Genomic DNA, 7,067 nt, shown 5'->3' with positions numbered 1-7,067 from the left:
GCTTCAAACTATTTATTTATATCTCACGGCTTTTTACTGGGCATGCTCAATCATAACTTCCTTTATTTGAATATTAAATTGGAGGGATTCATGGTCATGAGCCAAGTCAATGTGTCTTTTTGCTCTATTTAAAGGATATTTAACTAATAGATGTCAGTTGGAGTTGTATTTATGTCAGTCTGGGATAATTTCTTCACTTTTGAACTAAATGCAGTAAGTGTAATATAGAATAAATAAGTCAATTTTTCAATTTTCATGATCTTTCTGTATTGCAATGTTGACAATGAACATGATGAAATAGTTTAGGTTTATTTGAATGACTTTAGTTGGACTTTCACTAATCATATATAGTATATTTTATGTGACATCACTCTGCTTAGGTGAAAGTTTTATTTATTAAACTAAATTCTTTCTCAGATTGTGCAAACTTAGCTACTAGATTAAATTACAATTGAATATTGTACATTATCATTAAAATCTTAATTAAAAACTAGCATGGATTGTAACTGATAAAGTTAATCTTTAACAGAAAGTAAACACATTCATATAAGATTTTTAACTTTTGAAATTCTAAAACTAAGCATTAATGTAAAGCAACGTGAAGTTAGCTTGGTTTCAGTCACCATTTTGGCATCCACAGTTAATACATCAGGAGATTCTCTAAAAGCCATGACCTAGATCTAAACAAATGCACAGATCCCGTGACTCCTTATATGGTATACGGCACGGCTTTTTTGACACGGGTTTCCAAAAAACCGTGTTTCCATATATGGAAAAGGACACGGGTTTCAGACACGGGTTTACAGAATCCGTGAGTCCATATATGGAAACTAGCACGGCTTTCTGGCACGGGTTTTGGAAAACCGTGCCATCTCATTTAAATATTTCGGCCAATATCCCGTGCCGTGTCCGTGCCTCGACCACTTTTAGGCACGGCTTTCCTTACATACTTTACATAGGAGCACGGAATGCTAAAGCACGGGTTTCTGGAGACGGAATCCGTGCCTGAGCCGTGTCCAAGCCGCCCGGACTGTTTCGTACGGGGTTTAAACCCTTTCCCATCTCGAGATATTATTCAAAGAACTATGCCATCTTCATTTAAAATCAGATAGATATCCTTCAGTTCGAGTTATCATAGATTGTACAGAAATTTTTATACAAAAATCATCTCGTCTTGACACCCAAAGTTTAACTTTTTCAAATTACAAGCACCATACTACTGCCAAATTTTTGATTGGTATTAGTCCATCTGGAGTTATAACATTTGTATCTGAAGGTTGGCCTGGAAAAACATCTGATAGAGAACTCACAATATCTTCAGGTTTAATTGAATTGTTAGATGAAAATGATAGTGTTATGGCTGATAAAGGTTTTACCATTAGGGATTTGTTGGAGAAAAAGAAATGCAAGTTAAACATTCCACCCTTTAGAGGAAGTGCACCACAGTTCTCTACAGGTGAAGTTTTTGAAACTCAAGATATCGCTTCTCTGCGTATTCATGTTGAGAGAAGCATAGGCAGAGTAAAGAATTTTCATATCTTTGATGGTGTTATGCCACTTACTCTTAAGCCTCTTTTGACCAAAATGTTTCAAGTTGTATGTTGGCTCACAAATCTTGATGTTCCTCTGGTAAATAACTAATTTGTCATTGCTATATACAATGTATAACAAAATTCAATGTATCAAATTTTAATTGGAATACACTTAGTCTAGATATATGGTGTATATTCATTTTAGATATTGACAACAATTTTCACACTAATATAAAATTTTTCTCAAGTCAGCTTGTCATTGAATTATTAAATTGTAACTTTCACACAAAGAAAAAAGATTCCTCACAAAATATGAGGTATCTTGCCAGGCATTCCTACAATGGAGATATCAGAGTAGACTAGAGTATCCTGTAATTATTTTGAAAATCTCTTGAATTGCCAGTGTCACAATTTGTGTTACTTTTAAAGATATTTTGAAAATAGTTAAGAAATCACTCATACATGTTAACATTATTTGGTATTATAAGTAATGTAACCAGTATGTAATATTTTCTTCTATAAACTGAATGAGATGTCTAAAGGGGAGCAACTCTTCAATTTTAATTTTTGCATAACAATGTTATAAAAGGGCTTTCAGTATATACACATGTATTTGCATGTATAATTTTCTTACAAAAAGGTTCATCCACCGCCTGTAAATCCTAACCTGTACAAAAAACCATAATAAAAGCTATGTTTTATAAACTATATAATTCAAGAGAGCCTTATCAACCTATTGATATTATCTGGAAATTCTTTGATGTACACAGAATAATGTCCATTTCTCTATTGGTTCTGAAGTATCTATTGTGAGAAAAATCTTATGATTGAAATGATATGCCTTTAAATCATTTTATATTTTAAAATGGAAAAGCCCAATGAATTACATGGATGTCATTGGTTTCTGGAATGAAATGTTAAAACTTACACAAAACAAAATTTTTAGAATACATTTTGACATAATATAAACTTGCAATTGGTGTTGCTGGTTGTTATAATTCCAAATGATTGAATTACTGTGTTCAAGATATTTTGAGTATAGGAGGTTTTATTTATATCTAAGGTACCTAAAAAATGTTCTACACAAAAATTATGGATTAATCATACTGACAGAGAGTAAAATTTAAAAGGTCATAAAACTCAATTTTTCTTTAAATTATTTTTGTGTTTTATGTTGATCTCATTTATACTTTTAGCAGATGCCATATGTTTTGAACAGTATATACTACATACTCATGCAGTCTATGAAATTTAAATGTATGAAAATAAATAATATTTTGTTCTTTTAAATCAAATTTGAATTTATGTTACAAAAAAATCCATAACAGCAAGGAATGTGATTAATGTGAAAAAAATTACATTGAAAAATAAATATAACCTGAATCCATATTGATTTTCCTTTCTTTCACTTTTACTATATATAGGTGCAAATGTGATTTTTTTTTTACAATAATTTATGCATGTGTTACCATATACTTGAACTTAAACTATACTTAAATCTACACTACCTGGATTAATATGACTTAATTATCATGCATTTGCTATTCTTGAAAAAAAAAAGATTTTAAAAGACATTTCTTTTATATTTCTGCATAATTATGATACCCCCTAATCAACACTAATTCTTAATTATCTCCCCTTTACCAAAGGATCCTTTAATAAGGCAAGTAACATGGTATGTTGAAATTAACCCAGTGGATGGAGAAAAATTCAAAAATGTGAACAAATGTATACAGATGACAGAAGCTGAACAATTTTTGATCATTAGGTAATGCTCACATTAACCATTGGCTCAGGAAGTGAATTAATTCTCAGTACATTTATAAAAAGGCAAGATGTGGTGAACAAAAAAATTCAACTAGTTTTGGCATCATACGATTACAAAACTCAGAGTCGAAATTAATTCTCTCTATAAAACAGTTGCTGTCCTTGGCAGCTGTCCAAACAACAAAATCACCCCAAGGACACCCCATTATTGCCATCTCTCCTTGGATCTGAGCATAGTACTTGTGGCTACGGTTCAAACGCGGTCCTTCGGGTGTATTCTCCAGACAGAACCCCTCTTTTCCAGCTAGCTCATGGACCTATGAATAGTATAAACAAATGTAAAAAAAATTATGTTAACTTTAAAACTGACAAAATGAAAGACATTTAATACAATGTAATATGAAAAAATACCTCTTTTTTTACAATTATTTCATAGAGATTGAGTACGGGCACTTTATCTCCAGGACCCCTCTTTGACTCCCCAATGGCATAGACTTGTCACAAATCCAACCATCACTGCTGGCACCTAAAAAGGCATGGGATGGATAAATAGTGAGCCCTGCAGCCTCCACTGTTACATCAGAGACAGCATTCTGCAGTGTCAGGTAGTCTCTGACCGCTTCTTCCTCATGGTCTACACCCCATTGGACTGGACGAGGAAGCGTCTGATACCTGTGATGTATAGAATAATTAATATTTGAAAATATAAATTGGTTGAAATGCTGAATTAAGGCCAAAAAAAATTTATTTCTTGGTTCTCAGGCCCTCCCTCATCTCTTCCAAGGGTGCCTCATTGACCCTTTTTATTGCTAAATCAATAAAATATAAACACCAAATCACCTCCCTCATCATTTTTTGAGGTTTTGTACAATGTAAAAAGCTGCCTCATCATGTTTTGGGGGCAATAAAAAAGAAAAAAAAATGCCTCCCTCCCTCATCATTTTTCTTGAAAAAAGGCCTGAGAACCAAGTAATTAACTTTGCATGGCCTAATTTGTTTAATTTATCAAATTATTTAATATTTTATTAATATTTTAATTTCCATTAAACCCTTGTAAACTGGATCCATGTATAATTTGGTCCACAAGACTCCGTGGGTTAGGTCCAGCATGTAAAACAGCTCCGAAGAGAGAACTCGTAATTCTTCCTTTGTGGAGTTCGGTCCAAAGGGAACATTTTCTTTGACCTTTAGTTCTTTCTTCAACATAAGCGCTCAAATTTTCGTCAACTGAAATTGGGATTGGCACTGTAATGATATGTATATGAATGAATCTGATGTTCATGATACATGAAGATATTTTCTTATATACAATGTAAGTCCTAATTTTTCTTACAGTTCTCATTTGACAAGATCAATGCTTTGGATGCCATTTCCAATGGATCCTCATATGTCTCCACCTCTATCTCCCTCTCAGCTACAGGGGCATCATCTGGGATGTTCCACAAATGGCTCATACCTGAATTTTCATTTTATTTAACATATAGGACAAATGATAATTAACAAATGATGTTTTAAACATTTTTTTTCCAAAAATCACCAAAAAATAATGGCTGAACTAAATGACATTATATGAATTAGTTTAGCCACATAAAGTTTCATGTTCATTTGAATTTTCTTTATAATGAGGCCCAATAAAGAGACAAAATTTTTAATTAAAATGTAATGATAAAAAAAAGAAAAAGAAGTAATCATAGAAAATAAACAACTTCTTAATACATTTATAGAATATTTATAGGTTTCATTAATATCAAAAACTGAGGTCCAAGAATAGAACCATTTCACACTTAGTTTGGACTATTAGTAAGGCATGAAATTTTTGGCGCTACATGTTTACTGCCTGTCATCAAATGGCAGGTGAAGGAAGTGTAAATTTCAGAAGCTAATTATGCAATGTCTAGAATGCCATGCCTTACTGAAAGTCCAAACTAAGCTTAAAATGGTTCTAATAAACAATCCATGCATCAAAATTTTGTGCATTAAAGCATGTATCCTTAAATTCCACAAATAAATCATAATATAAATTTATATCTAGAAATATTTCTTAATTCCTACCTGTTTGTGGGAAGGCATCTCTTAAGTCTTTCAACTGCTGCAGAGTATTATGCAGATCCATCTTTTTGTCGTCCGAGTGGCGAGGATCAAAAGAGGCAATTGGATCATCTTCTGTGTCTTCATGTAGAAGCTTGGACTTCTTAGGCAAAGAGCTCATGGGTCGAGTCGGCTTCACCTGGCACCCGGGAATGATCCATTTACATGGCTGAGATGTACAACTTCCTGATGTCTCACCAGGTTTGGCATGGCTAAGTGCAAAGAGAAGTGCACCTATATGGCTACATGCCTGTGCTAACCTAAAAGTAGAAAGGCTTCCATGAATAATGCATATAAACAATTACATAATTATTTGTACTGCTGCTTTTTCATAGAAGCCTGGCATGTTGCTCTCATGTAGATCACGGATGGGTTTATCTAAGTGAAAATGCACTTCATTTATTGAATGGATGATTGACACAACATTAACTAGGGCTAATTGTAACGGGAACCGTTACAGATGTTCCCCAAACGCTCCCCAACTCCCTTTTGTGCCATATTCCGTGTAAGCTTCATTAAATAAGACAAACGCGATACATTTAAGATTTTAACAAAGTTTTCCCAGAGGTAATCAATTTCAGCATTGCACGCATGCGCATTTGAATGCATGTGCGTAATGACCATACCATCTTGTCTACACTAATCATATATTTTAATATACTAAATATTACAGCATTTAATCCAAAAATATGTTTAATCTAGTGTATTTGTAATTTTACTCATTTCACGTGCACGCACGTGCATGCATGTGCATTATGACCATACCCTTTTGTAGGAGTCTATAATGTCTATCTAAGTTCTGAATCCCATGCTGTTTGGTTGAAAACCAAGGGAGTTATAGCCATTTAAAGTTTAAGCCAATCAGATTGCAGCGCACGTGCATGCGCGTGATTTGATGAAAATTATTATATATCATATTGTAGGATATCCTAAAGCATATCTATATTTTAAATTTCAAAGCATTTCGTCAAAAAACAAAAAAGATATTGAGAATTTTGTTTCAGCCAATCAGAGCGAAGCGCAAGTTCATGCACGTGCAAGCATGCTCATGATGACCATACCTTCTTGTAGGAGTCCATTACGTCTGTCTATGTTCTAAATCCCATGCTGTTTGGTTGAAAAACAAGGGAGTTATAGCCATTTAAAGTTTTAGCCAATCAGATTGCAGCGCACGTGCATGCGCGTAATTTCATGACAATTTCTATATATCATATTGTAGAACATCCTAAAGTATGCCTATGTTTTAAATTTCATAGTATTTCGTCAAAAAACAGAAAAGATATTGAGATTTTTGTTTCAGCCAATCAGAGCGAAGCGCACGTGCATGCGCGTGAGTTCGTGCTAATTTGACAGTGTCACATTATCTACACTATTAATATATCTTTAAATAATAAGTTTCAAATCATTTCATTAAAAAATGTAAAAGTTATAGCTATATTAAGTATACAAGTCATTTCACGTGTTGCACGCACACGCACGTGCATGCGTATGCGCGCAAAATGACCTTCGTTCCGCACACCTACACTACACACCCATTAACCCTAAAAAGGTTTTAGGTCAGTTGGGTGAACAGTTTCTGAGAACACTCGCGGACAAAAAAGTACCGGAGAACAAATAAGAAAAAAAATAATAATAATAAGAAACCGAGTAAAAACAATATGTTCCCAAACTCCGTTTGGG

General features: G+C 33.6%; 1 pseudogene; it reads right to left on the bottom strand.

Annotated features, from left to right (window-relative positions):
• Nucleotides 1–3,336: 3,336 nt before the first annotated feature.
• On the bottom strand, nt 3,337–5,733 carry LOC134257378 (uncharacterized; annotated as a pseudogene).
• Nucleotides 5,734–7,067: the final 1,334 nt, after the last annotated feature.

The sequence above is a fragment of the Saccostrea cucullata genome, unplaced genomic scaffold (genome assembly GCF_032062105.1).
Source record: "Saccostrea cucullata isolate Sc308-1 unplaced genomic scaffold, CSIRO_AGI_Scuc_v1 ctg918, whole genome shotgun sequence".
NCBI lineage: Eukaryota > Metazoa > Mollusca > Bivalvia > Ostreida > Ostreidae > Saccostrea > Saccostrea cuccullata.
Note: the sequence above shows the minus strand (reverse complement) of the source record. Positions and strands in the feature narration are given on the sequence as shown.